Raw genomic sequence first — 20,875 nt, 5'->3', positions numbered from 1 at the left:
CTCTCCTCAGTGACTTTAAGGCCATCACTCACTCCTAGTTTTCCTTCTATCTCTATGATTGCTCTTAGTCTCTTCTGAAAGATTCTTTTCTCCCACTTACCTCTGAAATATTGGTATTTTCAAGGATCGGTAGCTGACCTATTTCACTGTGCTCTGCTAGAGTAAGTGATTCTACTTCTAAGACTAACATTCACTCTTAATGTGGTAATGAGGAGCATGAACTTTGGATTTGTACTTGCCTGGGTTTGGATCTTGTCTCCAATAGATACCACTTGTGTGACCTCAGGCATGAGACCTCTCTGAGCCTTGGTTTTAGTCCTTTGGTTAAATGAGGATACAAATAGCATTTCCTTCATAAGGTTGTTGTGAAGGTTAAATGATTTACTATTTGGAAAACTCTTAGAACCATGCCTTAGATAGAGTATATACTTCGTAAGTATTTGTCATCATCACTGCTATTATTGTCCTGTTATTATGGGATAATGACTCCCTAATCTATATCTACAGCTCAGACTTCTATTTTGAGTTCTAAACCCATTTAACTAACTGCTTGTTTAACATCTGTGCTTGGATGTCACACTGGCACCTTTACTTCAACATGTCCCAAACATAAGTCATCATCCCTTTTCTACCCTCCTATCACCTCACCCTAACCTGCTATTTTTCTTCTATCACTTTATTCTTGTTAATAGCATCACTGTCCTCTCAATCATTTAACTGAGAAAGCTGGGAGTTGAGTTTCATGTCAGAAAAAAAATGACATGAAACATCCAGCTTTAAAGCTAAGATGAGACTGAACATTTTAAATCTCCCTCAGTTGGGACTTGAGATTAGCTATGTGGGTAATTTGAACATTTTTCCTCTCTTACCTTTCCTTATCTTCCTTCACTCTTGTCAGATCGATCTCCTCTCTCTCTCTCTTAAACTTGGTGTGCCCATTTCTAACTCTTCACCTTTGATCATATAATTCTTCTCATCTGAAATGTGCTCCTTGATATATTTCCAAATGTCACTCATCATTCAAGGGCTAAAATACTTATGAAGCCTTCCTGTCTTTTCTAGTCAACAAAATAAGGTATATTTTGAAACTGAGAATTTATATTTTTAAATTGAATGTCATTATTACATATTTCATACTTTACAATGCCTTCTGTCCTGAGTCTATAAGTTCTATTGAGCAGGGCATGTTCTTTGTATGAATTCCCAGCAGTGCCTTGAACAGGTCTCTTTTTGCCTTCAATCATTCTTCCTGTGGCTCTTCTGCCTCCACTAATCGTGCACTACAGATTAAACCTTAACTATCTGCTTTTGTCTCTCTTCTTTCTTTCTTGGAGATTTTACATGTATTTCTTAGCGATAAATTTTCGTTTGTTTGTTTGTTTTTTAGAGACAGAGTCTCCTCTGTTGCCCAGGCTGGAGTACAGTGGCACGATCTCAGCTCACTGTAACCTCCACCTCCTGAGTTCAAGCAATTCTCCTGCCTCAGCCTCCTGAGTAGCTGACTACAGGCACGTGCCACCATGCCTGGTTAATTTTTGTAATTTTAGTAGAGACGGGGTTTCACCATATTGGTCAGGCTGGTCTTGAACTCCTGACCTCAGGTGATCAATCTGCCTTGGCCTCTCAAAGTGGTGGGATTAGAGGTGTGAGCCACCACGCCCAGACCAGAGATAAAAATTGTTATACTTATATCTGTGACTTTTCAAATTTTCATTTCATCCCTAAACTTTCTCTTGAGCTCCAGTGTCACATCTAAAATTTTTTGGTAGTCATTTTCAAATGACTGCAAGCCTCAAACTGACTCCAAGCTTCATTTTCACTAGAATGTCTCACACTGACTCCGAGCTTAATTCTATATCAAAACTTATTACCAACTTATTATCTTCCTGTCTCACCTCGCCTTCACAATTTCTTATGGCATCATTTCTCTGTTACCTAGCAAGGAGGTAAAACTTGCAGATATCTCTGACTACCTTCATCACACATCACACAGCCATTCACCATTATTGTTTCTTCACAGTGTATTTTATACCCCATCCTTTCCAGGTGCACCACTACAGTAACAAAAGCAATAACAATACTATAACAGTCAACGTGCACACATTTACTATAGCCAGGTACTGGGCTAAGTGCTTTGTACATATAACTCATTTCAACTTCACAGTATTCTTTTAAGGCAGGTATTTTTAGTTTTTTCTTTTCATAGAAGAGAAAACTAAGGCTCAGAGTGGGACAGTTAGAATCACACCCAGATGAATTTGGACCTAGATTCTGTACCTAACCACAGTGCTACTCTTCATGCCTAAATTTCTATAATTGCTTCCTAACTGGTATGCCTGCCATTGCTTGCTCCTCCACCAATCCGGAATTCCTACACACCATTTCCAGAATAATCATTCCCAAACATGGTTATCATTATTTCATTTTTTAAATCTCAAAATCCTTTTGTATCTTCCTTTCACCCACTAAATTAAATCCAGCACAGCCTGAACATCTAAAGGCCTCTACAGACTAAACTTCCCCACTCTATCTCCTGGAAGTACCTGCCTCTATTTCCATGAATGGCTTAAAGCATAATGCCCTACTTGGCCACACCAGGATTTCACATCATGTTTGCTCCCATCATCCCACTCACTTCTGACCATGTTGAAAGTTCCTAGAGGGAAAAGGAAGGGCAAGGATGTTTGCATTCCCAACAGTGCCTTCCACCTAGTGCACACTGAGTGAATATTCGTCAAGTGATTGATAGTAGGAGCTCAATTACCACTTTGAGGATTGAGTTGTTTAATTACTCCTTAATACTCTCTTGTCTGTATCCTTCCAACTAGCCCTCTCATTTTCCTCTTCCTTGGCATAATTGCCCCGTAACAAATGTGAAAATCCTCTCTTTGGCAACATCAAACATCCTGCGACAATCTTTACCTACCCATCACTACTTCATCAGCATTTTCCTAGATGTATCCACAAACATACATTTTATATTCCTGTCAATCTTTCTTCATTGTTCGGTCTTTATCATTAGACTAAAAGCTACTAATCTAGAAAACGTTTCTGGAGATGACCACTATGTAAAGATGACAACAATCAAAAGTATAAAGTTCTCTGGTGGTTCTTGAAGTTAAGTATTTTATGTGAGTTGCAAACTTTCAGGCCATGTTCAGCACTGACTAGGGTCTCCTGAGCTACTGTATCCATAAGATGCCAATGGAAGTGACAACTAGGAAACTCAATTCCAAATCTTGAGATGCTACAAATCTCCACATATTCATGCACCACAGATAAAAGACATTCCCATTTTTTATGGGATTTTAAATTTTTCTTTGGATGCTTCCTATTTTCTAAGCATTGCCAGGAACTGGGGACTACAATGCCAAGGGACAGTGTGGAATCTCCTTTTAGTTAGAAAAATATGTTCAGGAAGGCCAAGGTTTTTAGGTGTGGGCAGAGATTCATTTATTTGTAAGCATTCTGGAATATAACATCTGTTTAGTGGTTCCAAATCATTTAAAGCAATATTTATCAAACTTTGGGACAATAACCCACAGCAAGAAAGCCATTTTACATTGAACCTAATATATACACAAACATGAACATACTCACACACATGCATTACTAAAGTAAGATTAATGAAACAATGCTTACTCTTACTGAGACTCACATTTCTCTCTTTTACTATATTTCATTTAAAAATAGTGGCTATGAACTACTAAACTGATTTCACAGTGCATTAATGAATCATTGCCCTCAGCTGGAAAACCACTGGTTTAAAGGATAGAAAAAAAAAAAAAAAAAAAAAACAAACAAACAGAAGATAATAGGATGCTCTGTTTTTTGCCACTAGAAGGCAAGCGTATATTGTATGCTACTGACATGCTGGAAAGAAGAGGTTCTTATATTACAGCTAAAGAAAAATGTTCATAGTAGGAATGACAAAATAATTCCTTCTGGTATACTGATTTTGTTACTAGCTTTATTCAATTCTTTGTTTAAACGAAACTTGTCATCTTGTTTTCGATGCCTATTGCTATATGATATGCTACCCGATTATATGGTAGTCTGTTTCAGTGTTTCTAATTATGTAAGAGTTCCATGTTCTTTTGCAAGATACACAACTGTGTCTATTTTATGAAAGATTATAAATAAGACATTATGCTTATTTATGAAAAAATATAATCATCCCATTACAATATGGAATAATAATAAAATATATTTCAAAAATGTATGTTTTTTCTCATTGTACACTGTGGGAATTCTTCTTCTTCTTCTTCTTCTTCTTCTTCTTCTTCTTCTTCTTCTTCTTCTTCTTCCTTCTTCCTTCTTTTTCCTCCTCCTCCTCTTCCTTCTTCTTCTCCTTCCTCTTTCCCTCTTCTTCTTTCTCCTCCTCCTTCCTCCTCATCCGCATTCTCCTCTTCTTCCTCTTTTTCTTCCTCCAACTCTCTGTCTTCTTCTTCCTCCTCCTTTTTCTTCTTTTGTATTTTCCTTTCTGTTTTCTCTACCTCCTTCTCCTTTCTCTTCTTCTGTCTCTGTGTCTCACTGTCTCTCTCTCTCTCTCTCTCATGTTTGTGCTTCCTAAAATTCCAGGACTTTGGGATGTTCAGATAAAATTGATGACATACATAATATTGAGGCATTAAGGTTACATAATGTATAGAGTATTCAAGTGAGCATCATGGGGTGAAAAAGATTATAAGGCATTTTAGAAAGTAAGTGGAGTCACCAGTTGCTTAGGTAACTGATTGGCCCAAAGATCTGTCACTTAACACAGATGTTAGTTCTTCCAAAGTTGCATTGTCATGAGAATGCAACAAAAGGACAAAATGGATCTGAGCTGTAGTTTGAGAGATTTTGTTACGACGTAAAGATATTTCTGTACATCTACTCGTGATTGCTTGTATTTTCATTCAGAAGTTTTAGAGGGAAACAAATCAAATGAGGGAGGGGTGGGGACAACCATGCAGATGGAAAACTGAATACCTTTTTATGTATTTTTATTTTTAAACCATGAACATAAATTACCTATTCAAAAACGTGAAAAAAAAAAAAAGATAAAAAACAAAATAACGACAACAAGTGAAACAAAAACCACCAAAAGAGCTTTCCAACAATGAGGCAGCTACATAATGTAAGCCAATAGGGAAAATTCAAGATTTGGAGGAAGAGTGACCTGTGTTCCAACCCTGCCTCCACCATTCACAAGCTGTGCAGTGGTAAACACACCAGTTAACTTGTCTCATCTTGTTTCCCCATCTGTTAAATGGGAATAATAATAATACCTATCATATAGAAACTGTAGTGAATGTCATTTAAGACCACATTATTTGTAGCACTCAACACACAGAGGATTATGGTAGACAAGATATGGCCACCCCCTAAATATGTCAATTCCCTTATTCCCAGAACCTGTGAATATGATATGTTACATGGTAAAAAAGATTTTTCAGATATAATTGAAGTTTCTAATTAGCAGACTTTAAAATAGGAGATAATCCTGGATTATGTCAGTGGACCCAATGTAAGCACAAAACAAAGCAGAAGAGGAAGGCAGAACAGTCAGCCAGAGAGAGATGCAAAGGGAGAAGAGACAGGAGTTAGCCAGCTGAGTGCCCCCTCATCAAAGTGTAAGGGGATACCTAACAGGCCCTTGCTGGCTTTGAAGTCAGAGGAATGGGGCCATGCACTAAGGAATGTTGGTTGTCTCTAGAAGTTAGGAATGAGCTTCAGCTGATAGCCACCAAAGAAATTAGGACTTCAGTTATAACCTCAAGGAAGTGAATTAGGCCAACAATCTGAGTAAGTGAGGAAGTAGATTCCCTGCTAGAGCCTCCAGAAGGGAAGGCAGTCCTGCTGAAACCTTGATTTTAGCCCAGTGATCCCTGTATCAGACTTCAGAACTACAGAACTACAACAATAATAAATTTGTGTTGTTTTAAATTGATAAGGTTGTGAGAATTTGTTATGGCAGCAATAGAAAACTAATATAAAGATAGTCAATGATTGATAACACTTGCTATTGTTTATTTAGGGTGATCACAGAAATCTTAACAATTAGAGATATATATTGTCTATTATAAGAGTATTGATACTTTACTAATCTGATACTATTGAAAATCAGGGGAAGCTGGAGGTCCGGAACATACCAAACGACTGGGACCCAGAGGTGGTAGTGTCTGTCTCTGTGTCTTTACAATCAGGTTGCCCAGATTGCACATGCCAGTCAGTAAGTCTTTATAGAATCAAATGCCTAGAGATTCCTTGGGCTTTATAAGTACCACATGTATCATATTTTACTGGTGAGAAAATTGAGCAGATAGGTAGCACCATGGGCTGGGAAGAGGTAGGAGTTGCTTATTTTTTTTCACCCACAAAATAGTAATACCTAAGTCATTAAACTGTGCAACATGAGCAAGTTATGAGGTAGAGGTTATTATTCATGCATTTTAAAGATTTTATCAGGCAGAAACCTTGTTCTGATCCTAGAACGTCATTTCAGCCTTGAATTATTTTATAGTTTGTCCATCAAAGGATGCGTCCGTGTGTGTATGTATGTGTGTGTATCCATGTGTTTTTCATCCTGCATATATATGCAAACATGCAGAAAATGCCTCACTTTTGACTTTCTAACTTGGTAATATTTTGAGATATGCTTCATAGAACAGGGTCATTTCTGACTTCAGTCTTCTTCCATGGAGTGATTCCACTAGGGACACCTGTAATTCCTTCTGAAAAAATATTTGTTTCTAGTGGCCTCCATTATATTTAAATATATTTTACTGTTGTATATCTTAGCATTCTATCTGTAGAAAACCCAATAAGATTCACGTCAATTAGAAATAATGCTAGGTGCCCTAAGACTTCACATCTAGTGGTTGGTTTTCTACCAAACTAAAATTGTTGGCCAAATCATATGAATTATATCTTCTATTTATTGATTGTTCACCATATCCCAGTGCCTTATAGTGTCTAATTTTTCATGACAGCCCAGTGCCAGTTGGTACTATTATTAATCCCATTTTATAGATGGGGACTGTGAGGTTTAAAGGCAAAGTGCATGTTTACACAGCTAGTAATTCATGAGCAGGGCCAGGATTTGAACTCAGGTCTGTGTGAGTTCCCAAATCCAAGTCGTCCTGGTAAATAGACAAATCCTATGATCTTACTCCCCTTACACGAAACTCTCTTGCCCACACTTAAGGGTTTTACTGTGAATAACAAGATAAGTGGACCTGGAAAAAGTTTATATTTTATTTTTTAATTGATAAGCCACATGAATTGTCCCTACATGCTCGGTAGGTAATTGTTTATTTTCAAGTATCTTTCAGGTGCTTTTTGGATAAGCTCTAGCCCAGTGCTTCTCAAATTTTAGTATAAAAATGAACCACTGGGGATCTGCATAAAAAGCAGATTCTTATTCAGTAGGTCTGGGGAAGGATCTGAGATTCTACATTTATAGAAAGCTCCCAGGGGATGGTGGCAGTCCTGGTGTGGGGACTACACTTGTAGTAGCAAGGCTGTAGCTCACTAAGTCCTAGCCTTTTCCCTATCCTTGTGATATTCTCACTAAAATGTGGAGGTTTTCCAGATCATCCTTCTTGGCTGTAGTAAACATGTTTGCATTGGCCTATTTTCTCAGATCCTAAAATAAATTAGGGTGGAATTAATGAAAATTAGGCAGTAAGGTTAAAAAATGAGAGAAGGTGATAATATCCCTTTGCAAACCTTTCCTTCTTGTACTCTGCTCTAAAAACCACCTGTCTTATCTTTTCTATTTTCTTTGTTTTAATTTTTCGGAAAGTGTGTGACTGTATGTGCATGTTTGTGTGTGTGTGTGCGTGTGTGTATTTGCACATGCATTTGGGGGTGCTGATTCTGAGACTGAGTATACAAAACCAGAGCCATAGTCACTGGATTCTGCTAGCTTCCATTCGCCAAAACTACTGTGGTGCAGCAGAGATTGGGATTTCTAGATTCCTTGCTGTTGGTGGTGTGAGCCAGATCAGACACATAAATGTGAGCAGCTAAATTTTTGTCATGTTTAATTCTGCCTTCCATCTGAATATGCTAGCTGTAGGCACATATAATGTTTTCTTAGCTAGCAAGATAGGATTGTGTGTGTGAGTGTGTGTGTGTTAGGGGGAGGTGATGGTTGAGAAGGTAAGTCACAAAGATATGATAGTAGCATGTAATATAAACATGTATACATAAATATGGAATGGAAGTAGAGGGTTATGATCTTGGTAAACTTGGCTTTAGTTACCTCTCGATTTCTTGGGAAGATCTCCAGAGAGCTTCAGAAAATGTATTTAGCATCAGCAAACAGTCCTGGGTTTTGGTTTTGCCGCTGTTGTTAGCTAGTAGTCTGTTTTAGGCAAGTCATTTCTACTCTCTGGACTTCAATTTCTCTATAGGTGAAACGAGAGAATTGACCCTGCCAAGATCCCTGCTTGTGTCTTGTCATTATTTTTTTCTTTCCTTTTGCTAAGGCAAAAACCTGGGGCAATTGCATTGGCCACCTCCATCGAAGGGCCAACTCCACAGTTGGTGACAGAGAACAAAACCTAAGAAACTTGCAAAGTTCCCTTCACCCAGCGAATTGCAATTTTTGCTTAGCCCCTATCAGCTTTTATAATGTCTTTAAATCATCTCTTCTCAGTTGAGCATGATGTACAACTTTGTTTATAAGACCACAGCTGAGTCATTCAGGAATCCCTCCTTGCTGGCAGTATGGGTCTTCTGGTCTCATTGGACAAAGTTTGAGGGGCCCATCAACAGAAGAAAAGCTTCGTTGAGTTTTACAAAGGATGACACTATGATATATCAGCTACCAGCTCTGGACATGATGGCTGGCCTTAGCTTATCCCTGATCTGTAAGATGAGGAATAACTTCTGCCTAGAATGAGCATCATTTTTGTCTATAGGCTGCAAACTTCGTCATACCTTTCCCTGAAAACCTGGAAAATGACTGGGCCAAATTAGGCCGGTGGCATCTTGTGGCACAGAGTGCTTTGGGGAGAGAGATTCTGCACCTTATATTCTTCCTCAGTTAGCAGGAGGCATCTGAACAGCTTAGTATACTAAGGTGAAAACAGGAACCTTCGGCAGAAGTAAAACAGGCAGAAATGCTTCAGTCTACCACCTTCAGTGATGGAGCCATGGCAAAAGATAAATTAGAACATTCAAAAATAGGCTACAGGAAAGCAGCATGACACATTTGAAATATCCATTCAATAATTAAGCACCTGAATGGCTTGCAGATTGGAATTTAATATTGTAAGGAGTGAAATGAGACGGCAACACTGAAAATGTACTCCAAGGTTCCCAATTCCTTGGTACTATGGAATTCTATCATTGTTTACACAGTGTTTGCAAGTCAAATACAGGCAATTTTAAGATGCTTCACATATGAGTTGATTTCTGGATTAATTCCATTCCCAGCCAAAGCAAACACCTGTATAGTTTTCTTTCCGTTTGTTTCAAAACATCTTTGGTTCTCTCATATTCCTCTCATCTTCCTCCCTCCTGCATCTCTAATTTCCTGGCCTAGTCTTCTCTAAGTACTGTGGTTCTGCATGCCATTACGGTTTTAGTTGTTAGCTATAGGAAGAACAGAATCTTAGGATTATAGCTCTTATGGCTGGGAAGGATGGCAGATATCTGGTTCAGGTCTCCATGTTGAGATGTACACTGAAGGCAGGTGAATTAGTATCAATGAAGCTGGGGGCTACATTGGTTCTGAATCTCTGAACCTGCTCACCTGCTTATCCCCTGGGTAACCATCAGGACTCACCTCAACAGCCAGATACTCACATCACCAAGAACAGAGCAAATCCTACACTGTAGGCTTCATTCGTGTTGATATTTTGAGTTTTCTCTCAGTTATGATGCTGCCAGTTCGTTCCTACCTGTCTGCAACCCGGTCTTTAGTATATCTATTTGAAAGTGTAATTTTAACCTAAGAAAATACTTACTTATGGTTGCTTTAAAAAGTAACAGAATGGGCACCTTTTCAGATCCTACTTGAGTAATCCTCATTCTGCTCTCTCTTAGCAGTGAACATTAGAACAAATTGCCTGATGCAACATAAACGGTTTCACTTAATGCAGAATGCGTTTGTCTTATTTGCTGAGTTGGAAGGAGGCAATTCATTACATTTTGGTAACGTAGTAATAAATAGAAAGTTAAACAGAAGAACCTGGGTGCTTTGGAAGCACAAATTCACCTCCTGCTCCCCTCTATTACAAAAGCACAGAGCCAAGATTGTATGGGGTTGATTGAGGTCCTTGAAAAATTACACATACACATATGCGTGCACACACACACACACACACTCTCTCTCTCTCTCTATCTCTCTCTCTCCCTATATATGTAGTGAAAGTTTATGAAAACAGCATCTTCCAGGGACCAAAATGTGGATTTTAGGTGACATTCAATTCTTCCTTCCACCTCACAGAGAGAGCTTCAGAGACTCCTTGACCCTGTGAGTTTCTTTTATCCCAGGGTATATATTTGCTTTGAAACGAACTTCGTACTATGTAAATGTATTAACATGCCTTTTGATTTAGAATAAGCAGATTTTAAAAACATGATGAAAGGTACCATGTGACATCATTTACATCTCAGTTTTTAAAGAGTTTATGGGAAAGGAGACATAATTTAAATCATCAATTAAACATCAAAAAACCTATGAGACCAACAATAGACAATTATGAATGCTGATATATAAACCTGTTATTCTTGCTAAACACCATGAAGACAAATATATGGCAATAGGAAAGTGGGTCTGGGTGTGCCATGTCAATGTATTAATTATTTCTCATTTGAAGCCAACGGTTAACATGCATAATCTCTAAAAGGAGCATTATCGATTAGTCTGTGTCTCTCCTACTCTTATAATAAACTCGGGTAAAGTTCAGAGATTCTATCTTTCAGGCTGGTTACCCGCTTCAGGCTTTTCCAGAGGGAGTAATAACCTTGCTAAAAACTTAACCATCACCAGGTACATGACTGATCCAAAGAGCCCAGGTTGTCACAGGGGAAAAGCCCTTCTCCTAATCTCATTCTAAGAGACCATGGAGAAAGATCAGCATCTGTGAATTCAGCTCAGTACCTGCATATGTGGGACATAATCATGACCATTTGTCCCAGTAGATGTGTGTGTAGGGCGGGAGGGAGGTGTCCACTTTGAAGCAGAGATCTGACTGATGTCCATCCATTTGCATTTTTTGATTCCTTTAAGGAAGACAGGCAAACAAATCTGGCCATTTCTTAAGTTCGAAGGATACAAGACAAAGAAGGTAAATGGTGACCCTGGTTTCTGAACCTTCATGATGCGGCTCCTGACTCTCTATTTCTGAAGGTTGCTTTTGACAAAGGGCAGGTATCCTTGGTCCTAGGGCCACACTAATCGATTTTAAGGAGGCCTGGGAGCAGGTTCCCCAGGGATCTTAAAATCTACCCAAGAATGGAGCAAATCATTTTCCAGGGACAGGACAAAGCTGTGGTTCAGGAAAATATTCCCAGTGAAAGGATGTTTTTGGTCATCGCCGGCAGCACCTTGTCCTGTCACCCCTAGAGCTTCTCCCCACTGCATTTCCTCTTCCAAAACAATCTGTTGCTGGCCTCCCTCTGCTCCCTACCACCCTGAGCCCACAGCCAGTCAGTCAATGCTTCTCAGCCTACAGCAGCCCAGCATCTTCATTCAACCTGCACTTCGCTGCCCCTTGCCCCTCAGCAGCGCTCAGGCAGCGTAATGGAGTGCACCGGCCGCCTGTGGACTTACCCTGAGCCAAGTGGTTTCTTCGGATCAGATCTGTGTCGTCTGGGTGTCCGCGGGCCAGGATGCGTGGTGCGGCGTCTTGCCGGACTCCTCTTTTGCGGCGCGCAAACAGCAGCCGACTGGGACAGCCCGGGGCCTCTAGGCTGACGGGTGGGTGGGCGGATAAGCACAGGGAAAGGGGCGGGGTGTAAAGACGAGCGCAAGTACTGGCTCCTACCTTGGCTTCCCCTTTGGATGCTCAGTTATTCCCAAACTTCCCTGTAACAGATCGGCCCTCCTCACCTTTCACCTTCGCCAGTGCCCCGAAACTCTTTGCTCTACCAATGTCCCTGCCCTGTTCTCCCAGCTCTCTAACCCAACCTGAGCCCCTTCAAGCGCACCCACTCCCTTCACGCAGCCAGCCACACACAATAAGAGCTAGGGAAGAAACTGACACGGGGAAACTGACAGGGGTAGCTGACACTGTAGTGTGAAGGAAAGGGAGAAGGAAGGAGGAAGGAAGGGATGGAGAGAGAGGAGAAAGAGAGAGAGAAAGAGAGAGGGAGACAGCCGCATTCACACTCTTACACGCACACTCAAGCTCCAGCTGTTAGGTAGCGGCTGGCGGGAGCGCTGGCCACCCCTCCAAAACCCTTTTCTACACTAGAGATTTCTGTCCCTTTCTGCTGCTGTTTCTGGAATATGCTATACAGGGAAGGGGAGAGAAAAGCAAAGAGGGGTGGGGAGGGGAAAATCAAGGAGGCACGCTCCCTTTCTCCTCCCCACCCCTGTCTCCAAAAATGTCCAACCCTGAGCTCTTCCTTTTCCCTTCTTTCTGCGCCCGGCTTCCCTCTGCTCCTGTTCTTTCTTCTTCCCTTTGGGGTGGCTGCGAGCTGCGGACAACCCGTCGTGGTTGTGATGTGGGGTGTGTGTGTGTGTGTGTGTGTGAGAGAGAGAGAGAGAGAGAGAGAGAGGGAGAGAGGGGGGGAGAGAGAGAGAGAGAGAGAGAGAGAGAGAGAGAGAGAGAGAGAGAGAGAGAGACTGAGACAACCGTGGTAGGCAAAAGCACCCCTCACCTCCCCCAGCCCCCGGGGCCTCGGAAGCCTCTCTCAATCTCCCAGTGGCGGGGCGGGGCGGGGGAGGCGGGGAGGGGGGAGGGAAAGAGGGAGGACGGGGCAGGCGGCAGGGGCAGCAGCTTCTGCCTTCTCTGCAGCTCGGCGGCCAGGGGTGGAAGGAAGCCGCAGTCGCAGCCCCAAGTCAACCCCCGCTGCCCCGTCCCACCGTCTCATCTCTCCCCCCCGGTACGGAATTTTCTGTCTGGTTTGTTTGCTTCCCCAGACCTCCCCCTCCCCTGGGTGGTGGCAGAGACGGGAGGGGAGGTGGGAGGCTAAGCTCCGGTGCGGGTAGAAGGGACAAGAGTCCTTCGGAGCATAGGGCTAGCAGAGTCTCTCTCTGCCCCTTGGCCTGAATATCCCCTGCTTTGGGCAGTGACCTTTGCCCACCCCCCTCAGCCCGGACTCTGGGCTGGTGGTGGCCAGGCTGCTCCAGCGACCATAGGTCATTCAGGGGGAAGGGGAGTTGAACCTGAGAGAGTAAGGGCAGAGGGCGGCTGGTAGGACAGGGGGACAGCGGAGCGCTGGGGTCCTATCGGGCGGGCTTGGATCCTTGATAGATCTAGATTAATCTAGTTGGAGCTACCTAATTCTCCCATCCGTGCCCCTCTCACCCATAGGGTCGGTCTCCCAAGATCCAGCCTAGATTGATGCAGGGAGGGATAGCGATATTGTAGGATGGCGGGGGTGGGGGGGGGGGCGGAGAGTGGGCTAAGTTGCTTAGTGGTGTCTGTGGTGGAGGGAGAGGGGCCGTGTCATCGGACACTTGGGCGACTCTTTGATCTTTACGCCTTCCTTTCACGTGAAGCACCTCTCCACTTGTATCTTTCACCCTATACCCTGGCGCCCAGAATGTTCACCCCCTTGAGCTCAACTGGAAGGGGCTACATAGCCCTACCCCCACCACAAGCCTGAGACTTCTACCTACAACCTGCAGACACATAGGTCCGCTAGCTGGCAGCATCTCACGTCCCGGCCGCACAGCCCCAAATCTCAGCTTTGTCTTTTATCTCCCTTCCTAGCTCTCTCAGGAAAGGGGCCTGTGAGTCTCTGCTGGACGCTGGGCTAGTACCTGAAACCCTTTTCCCTACCCATTCTCAGAACAATCCCTAGCTCTGAGAAAGCTCCACTGTACTTTCTGCTGCTCTTTAACCCCCTCTGCACACCCTGGGAGCCTAAGTGTAAGCTCCTGAAAAAGCCAGAATCATCTCCCTTGCCTAAATGGCCCAGTGTTTTCTTTGCGGAGCCTGTGAAGCTGGTATTAGTTATGTTTAGTGGAAGCCCTAGACACTCTCCTCCTAGCCTACCTTGGAAAAGTCGCTAGGGGCACCAAGCAAGACAAATTTTCCCCTTGTCCTTAGTCCTCCTAGTCCCGAGGCCGTCCGATATTCTGGAGAGTATTTAGCTTTTGTATGGGAGCAAGGTATTGGAGAAAAGAAAATTAATACCCTGGGGGATGAAGAGTTTGTGTGTGTGTGGGGGGGGAAGCGTGTTGGGGAGGAAGAAGTGAGGGTGGAGCTTCCACTGCCTAACAACTTAAATACTTCAGGAAGTGTTTCTAAAGATTGGCCAAGAGGGTTGCTGAAAAAAAAAAATCACTTGGTTTTTTGCCTTTAATTCAAAGACAGTTTTACTGTGAACCAGCCAACTAATATACAGTCTCCCAAACAAGGGAGGTCTCTGTTGTGATTAAGTCATCTTCCCTTTGGCATGAAGGTGAGTAGAATATGTGACTGGATAAAACTTTGGGGGTATTTCCTCTCTTTACCCAAACTGCAGTCCAGCTGAGACTTCCACTCCAAGCCCAGATGGAACCAGAAGCAGTGCTCAGGGAGAGTGAAATCCTTATTCTTGTGAACTGTTTCCTTCAAAGACCCTCTATACAATGCACTTGTCTTTAACATATGAGGATTGTGTGTGCTTCTGAAATTTGGAGCTATCCCATTGGATTGTGGATAAGCTTGAAATTTCTTTCTCTGCTCCTGCCCTATCCTGTTTCTGCCCTATCCTTCTAACCTCTTCAGATCAAGGATATACAAAGAAAAATCCTTTCAAAAGTTAAAAGCACCATACAAATGCCAGGTATTACTATACGAATTTCAAAACAAACCTAGCAGAGTATCTCCTAGTGCAATTAGAAAGCTGACTCAGGCAGGGACCCAAGCTTTGTCTAGGTTGCTTCTCAGCCTTGGGGCTGGGTGGCTCATCTTCTCTGTCAATAGGGAAATATTCTGGTTTTCCACTTGGTGACTGAGAGTGTATGCCTCCCAGGGTAGTTTGCAACTAGAGGCTACATCTGCAAAAGTGGCTCAAAGCCAAAAATGGAAGCTACTATCTGAATAATTTAAGCCCAGAACTACCTAGCTTCTAGGCTAGGTTTACTTACATGGCCTGGTTTATTCAAATACCATGGCAGGTATGACTGTCGAAATGTAATTGAGACATTCTTTTCTCCTCTCTTCTTACAGTCTTGACCATAGTGGTAAATGGTATATGTAGACCAGGGTTTAATGTAATATGGTAGGTAAAGAGAAACTGTTATGAGGAACCCAGAGAGTGGGGTTTTCCCAGTCATTAAGCAGGGTTTCTCAACCTCGATGCTATTGATATTTTAGGCCAGATGACTCCTTTTGGTGGGGGGCTGTCCTGGGCATTGTAGGATGTTTAGTAGCATCTTTCGCCTCTATCTACTAGATTCCAATAGCAACCCACCCCCCATTTGTGACAACCAAAAATGTATCCAAGCATGGCCAAATGTCCACTAGGGAGTAAGATTATCCTCTCTCCATATAGAATGAGTGCCATTTGAGGTAATGTCACATTTTGAAGACCATATGTTAACCTTAATTCTATCCACATGGCATGTCCAGACTTTGCATTGAACAAAGTCTTAGAAAATAATGAATATTTTGTGAGGAAACAACATAAAAAGGAACCCTCACAAATTAGTTAAGTTTTGATAAATGGTGGAATTCATTGTTATCAACAATGCCATCTTCTGGTTACCATCAAATTCTTGTCAAGCACACACTATGAGTAGGATATTGATTACAGCAAAGATCTATAAGGCATAATTCCAGCCTTCAGTATGCTAGGACACTATTGACCTTTCTTTCCCCAAAGGTAAATGGTTACTGATTTTCATAGATAACCAGTTTCTGGATTGAATCCAACTTGACTTTTTCCCTCTTCTCTTTCTTTCTTTCCTTCTTTCTTTCTTTCCTTCTTTCCTTTTCCCTTCCCTTCCCTTCTCACTGCAAGCTCCGCGACCTGGGTTCATGCCTTTCTCCTGCCTCAGCCTCCCGAATAGCTGGGACTACAGGCGCCCACCACCCTGCCCGGCTAATTTTTTTGTATTTTTCGTAGACACGGGGTTTCACCGTGTTAGCCAGGATGGTCTCGATATCCTGACCTCGTGATCCGCCCGCCTCGGCCTCCCAAAGTGCTGGGATTACAGGCCTGAGCCACCGCGCCCGGCCCCCTCTTCTATTTCTTATTTGTCCCCAAACAGTGACTTATTCTTTGAGGTTCTGCCTTATAGAGATTGCATTTTTGTTTTGCTAATTAGCATAGCCCTATAACAATTTTTTTGTGACTTCTCCGCATGTGGCATTTGTGTCATAACAATGTATCCAGCATAAAAATGACTACAACATCACAAAGGCTGTAACAAATTGAGCAATTTGAAAGCAGGTTTTTGTTTTCAAGGAAAGTTTCTAACTACTTGCATGTTAGAGAAATACCCAACAATGGCAAAAACAAAAGAAATGGAAGGTAAAAAGAAGTGATTCTTAAAATACTATGAAGTGTTGAAAAAATATTTCAGTGTGATTATGAGTGTTAACACTCAGCACTATCTCTACCCCAGGAAGTCAAACAACACTAATGCAAGTTGTAGGATCTTGATCAGGAATTCAACAAAGGAAAACGCAGGAGGAATCATGGAATATCTGTTCAAATCAGCTGAGTAAGCTCTTGCCTTAGAAAATAAGTTTCCAGTGAGCCAGGCAGGACTCCATCAGTGTTACTCGCTTTGGATAATTCTCAGCCCAATACCACACATATACATAGCAACATGTCACTTGTAAAGACTAATGCAGGGACCAACAATTAGCATATTGAAACTTTACACATTCATAAATTATGATGCTATTGCCAAGACTAATTATTTATTTAAATAAAAGCTTTGCCTGAATTGGGACGATGAATGACTGTAATTGAAAAATATGTTTCATTTTCCAAGATAACATTTAAACTGTTATATCAGAATGGGATCCCTGTAATCAAGGGATAAGGCCTTACATTAATTAATGATTAATCTTAATAAAAGATGTGTAAACAGAGCTTCACTTCATGGATTAGCTAAGGACTTTGCTGTCCTCACCATTAATAGCAATGCAAATGGGGCCAGCTCTGAGCAAATTTATGAAGTATAATTACAGAATCATAGGACATTGCAGAATATTGGACCACTGAGAAGCACCTTGCCTGAGTTTAGAGGATAGTGACAGACAAGGCTCCAATTGTGTCTTGCTGGTCTGTGACTGACTTTGTGGGACCTCAGGAAGAGTAGGTTTAGTCTTTACTCTGCCAGCCCCCTCCCCAGCTCATTAAAAACTATCCCTCATGGAGTAATATAATCTGTCCTAATCCCTATACTAATGTGTTCCCTCTCCCAGGAGTAGATTGGTCTTCAGCTTTTTTTAATTTTTTTTTCCAATTGTGGGGAAAAGGGCTCTATCTCTTTAATAAAAAGAGTTCAAGCATGAGGGAACATGCATGTCCTTGGGATGAGGACTTCCTGAAGCTCCTAAAAATCACCCCAACTGCAGATGATGTTTTGTAAAATCTGTGGAGGCTGGGAGTAGGGCCATGAAAGTTTGTTTTCCCCACCTTTTCAAGAATGGGCAATTTTTGATATCAGGGAGGGCTTGGTGCAAAAATGAAATTTTAATTTCAGCATTTCTCTCTGGAAAGTTTGCCATTGTGAAGGAGTAGTTGGTGAGCCATGCTTTATTCTTGATCAAAGGCGTAAGTCCTTATGGACAGAGCAATGAGAGGCGAGCTATGGGAGGTTCCTAGAGAGTAGGTGGTGGTAAAGGGTGTAGGCTTTGAAGTCAGACCTGGGTTTGAATTCCAGATTCATGTTTATTAGCTACGGAAATTAGGTTACATGGACCTTGGTTTGCTTATCTGTAAGCTGGGGGCAATGACTCACAGTGTTGTTTAGTGGATTTAATTGCATAATGCATACGACTAGCGCAGAGCCTAATATATAGCAGTAGCTCACTAACTTGCTAATTTCCTTTCTTCTCCCTTTCTGCCTTTTTGTATTGAAGTGACTCATAACATAAAATTAATCATCTTAAACTATACAATTTAGTGACATTCAGTATATTCACAATGTTGTGCAACCTTCACCTCTGTCTAGTTCCAAAACATTTTCTTTTTTTGTCTTTTTTTTTTTTTTTTTCCTTTTTGTGGAGAACGGGGCCTCGCTATGTTGCCCAGGCAGGTCTCAAACTCCTGGGCTCGAGCTGTCCTCCCACCTCTGCCTCCCTAAGAGCTGGGATTACAGGTGTGAGCCACTGCGCCTGGCTCCAAAACATTTTCATGATACCAAAAGAAGATCCTGTATCCCTGAATCAATCACTTCCCCATTTATGCCCCCTCCAGCTGTTGACAGCTAATTTGCTTTGTGTTTCTGTGGATTCAGCTATTCTGGATATCTCATTAAAGAATGGAGTCATACAATATCTGACCTTTTGGGTCTAGCTTCTTTTTCACTTAATATAATGTTTCGAAGGTCCGTCCATGTTATAGCATATAATCAGTACTTCACTTCTTTTTACAACCTACTAATGTTCCATTGTAGAGATATAATATATTTCACTTCATTCATCAGATGTCGGACATTTGGCTTATTTCCACCTTTTGCCTATTATGAATAATGCTGCTACAAACATTAGTGTACAAGTATTCATTTTAATACATGTTCTCAAATCTTTTGGAGATAAACCTAAGAGGAATTGCTGGATTATGTGGTAATTCTATATTTAACTATTTGAGGAACCACCAAATTGTTTTCCACAGTGGCTGTACCATTTTACATTTCTATCAATAATGTGCAAGAGTTCCAGTTTTTCCACATCCTCACCAACATTGGTTATTTTCCATTTTGTTGGTTACAGCCATCCTAGTGTGTGTGAAGTGGTATCTCATTGCCGATTTGGTTTGCATTTCCTTAGTGACAAGTGATGCTGAATATCTTTTCACATGCTTATGCACCCATTGTATATCTTCTTTGGAGAAATGTCCATTCAAGTCCTTTTGCCCACTTTTGAAATTGGGTTGACTGTCCTTTTGTTGTTGAGTTATAAATGTTCTTTAAATGTTCCGTAAACTAGTCCCTTATCCAATATATCTAAATATTGCAAATATTTTATCTCATTCTCTAGGTTGTCTTCTTATTTTTGTGATAGTGTCCTCTGATGTACAAAGGTATTAAAGCTTATTGAAGCCCAGTTTATCTGTTTTTCTTTTGTTACTTATGCTTTTGGTGTCATATTTAAGGAACCGTAGCACAATCCAAGCTCATAAAGATTTACTCTTGTGTTTTCTCCTATGTTTTATGGTTTTAGCTCTTATGTTAAGATCTTTAAACCACTTCGAATTAATTTTTGTATATGGTGTGAGATGGGGTCTAACTTCATTCTTTGGCATGTGACTATCTAGTTGTCCCAGTATCACTTATTGAAGAGACCATTCTTTCCTGATCAAATGATATTGGCACCTTGTAAAAAATCAATTGGCCATAGACATACAGGTTTACTTTTGAACCTTCAATTCTATTCCACTGGTCTATAGATCCACCTTTATGCCATACCACACCGTTTTTATTACTATTATCTTTGAATTAAGTTTTGAAAATGGGAAGTGTGAGTCCTCCAACATTGGTATTCTTTTTCAAGACTGTTAAGATTGTTTTGGCTGTTCAGGATTCCTTAAATCCAAATGCAGATCAGCATTTCCATTTCTTCAAAAAAATCCTTTAGGCTTTCGATAGTGAGTACATTGAATCTGTTGATAGTTTGGGAAGTATCTGCATCTCAACAATATTGTATTCTAATCCATGGTACAATGATGTCTTTCCATTTATTTAGTTCTTCCTTAATTACTTTCAGCAGTGTTTTGTAGTTTTCAGTGTGGAAGTCTTGTACCTTCTTGGTTAAATTTATTCCCAAATATCTTATTCTTTTTGATACTATTGATTACTGAATTTCATTTTTTGATTTTCCATTACTAGTTTACAGAAACAAATGACTTTTACATGTTGATCGTGTACTCTGCAATTTTGCCAAATTTTTTCATTGTTCTAATAATTGTTTTATGGATTCTTTAGGATTTCTTATATATAAGATCATATAATCTGTGAATAGAGGTGGTTTTACTTCTTCCTAATTTAGATGCCATTTATTATTTCTTGTCTAATTGCTCTTGATAGAACTTCCAGTACCATGTTAAATAGGAATAAAAATGTGGACAACCTTGTCTTGTTCCTAATCTTAGGGGAAAATATTTAAAATTTTCACCCCTGATTATGATGTTAACTGTGAGTTTTTAATAAATATCCTTTATCAGGTTGAAGGAGCTGCTTTCAGTTCCTACTTTGTTGAGTGGTTTAATCATGAAAGGGTGTTGAGTTTTGTCAAATCTTTTTTTCCTGCATTAATTGAGATGTTCATGTGGTTTTTTCCCTCATTCTATTAATTCATATATCACATTGATATTAATAGATTTTAAAATAATGTTTAACCAACTGTACGTTCCTGGGATTAATCCCACTCAGTCATGGTGGGATGCGACTAGATTTGGTTTACTAGTATTTTATTGGGGATTTTTGTACCCATATAAATAAGTAATATTGCTCTGTAGTTTTGTTTCTTGTGCTATCTTGGTCTCGCTTTGGCATCAGAGTAATGGTGGGCTTATAGGAGGAGTTAGAAAGTAT

The 20,875-nt window shown here is 40.9% G+C and overlaps 1 protein-coding gene across 1 annotated transcript in view; it reads right to left on the bottom strand.

Moving 5' to 3' along the window:
- Positions 1-12,724, bottom strand: part of TRPC5 (transient receptor potential cation channel subfamily C member 5) — a 327,735-nt gene extending 315,011 nt beyond the window's left edge. The window contains exon 1 of the mRNA XM_007992610.3: positions 11,777-12,724. The gene's annotated coding sequence lies outside the window, so the exon portion shown is untranslated. The remainder of the gene's footprint in view (positions 1-11,776) is intronic.
- Positions 12,725-20,875: the final 8,151 nt, after the last annotated feature.

The sequence above is a fragment of the Chlorocebus sabaeus genome, chromosome X (genome assembly GCF_047675955.1).
Source record: "Chlorocebus sabaeus isolate Y175 chromosome X, mChlSab1.0.hap1, whole genome shotgun sequence".
In the NCBI taxonomy this organism is placed as follows: Eukaryota; Metazoa; Chordata; class Mammalia; order Primates; family Cercopithecidae; genus Chlorocebus; species Chlorocebus sabaeus.
The sequence above is the reverse complement of the archived record's forward strand: the minus strand, read 5'-3'. Positions and strand labels throughout refer to the sequence as shown.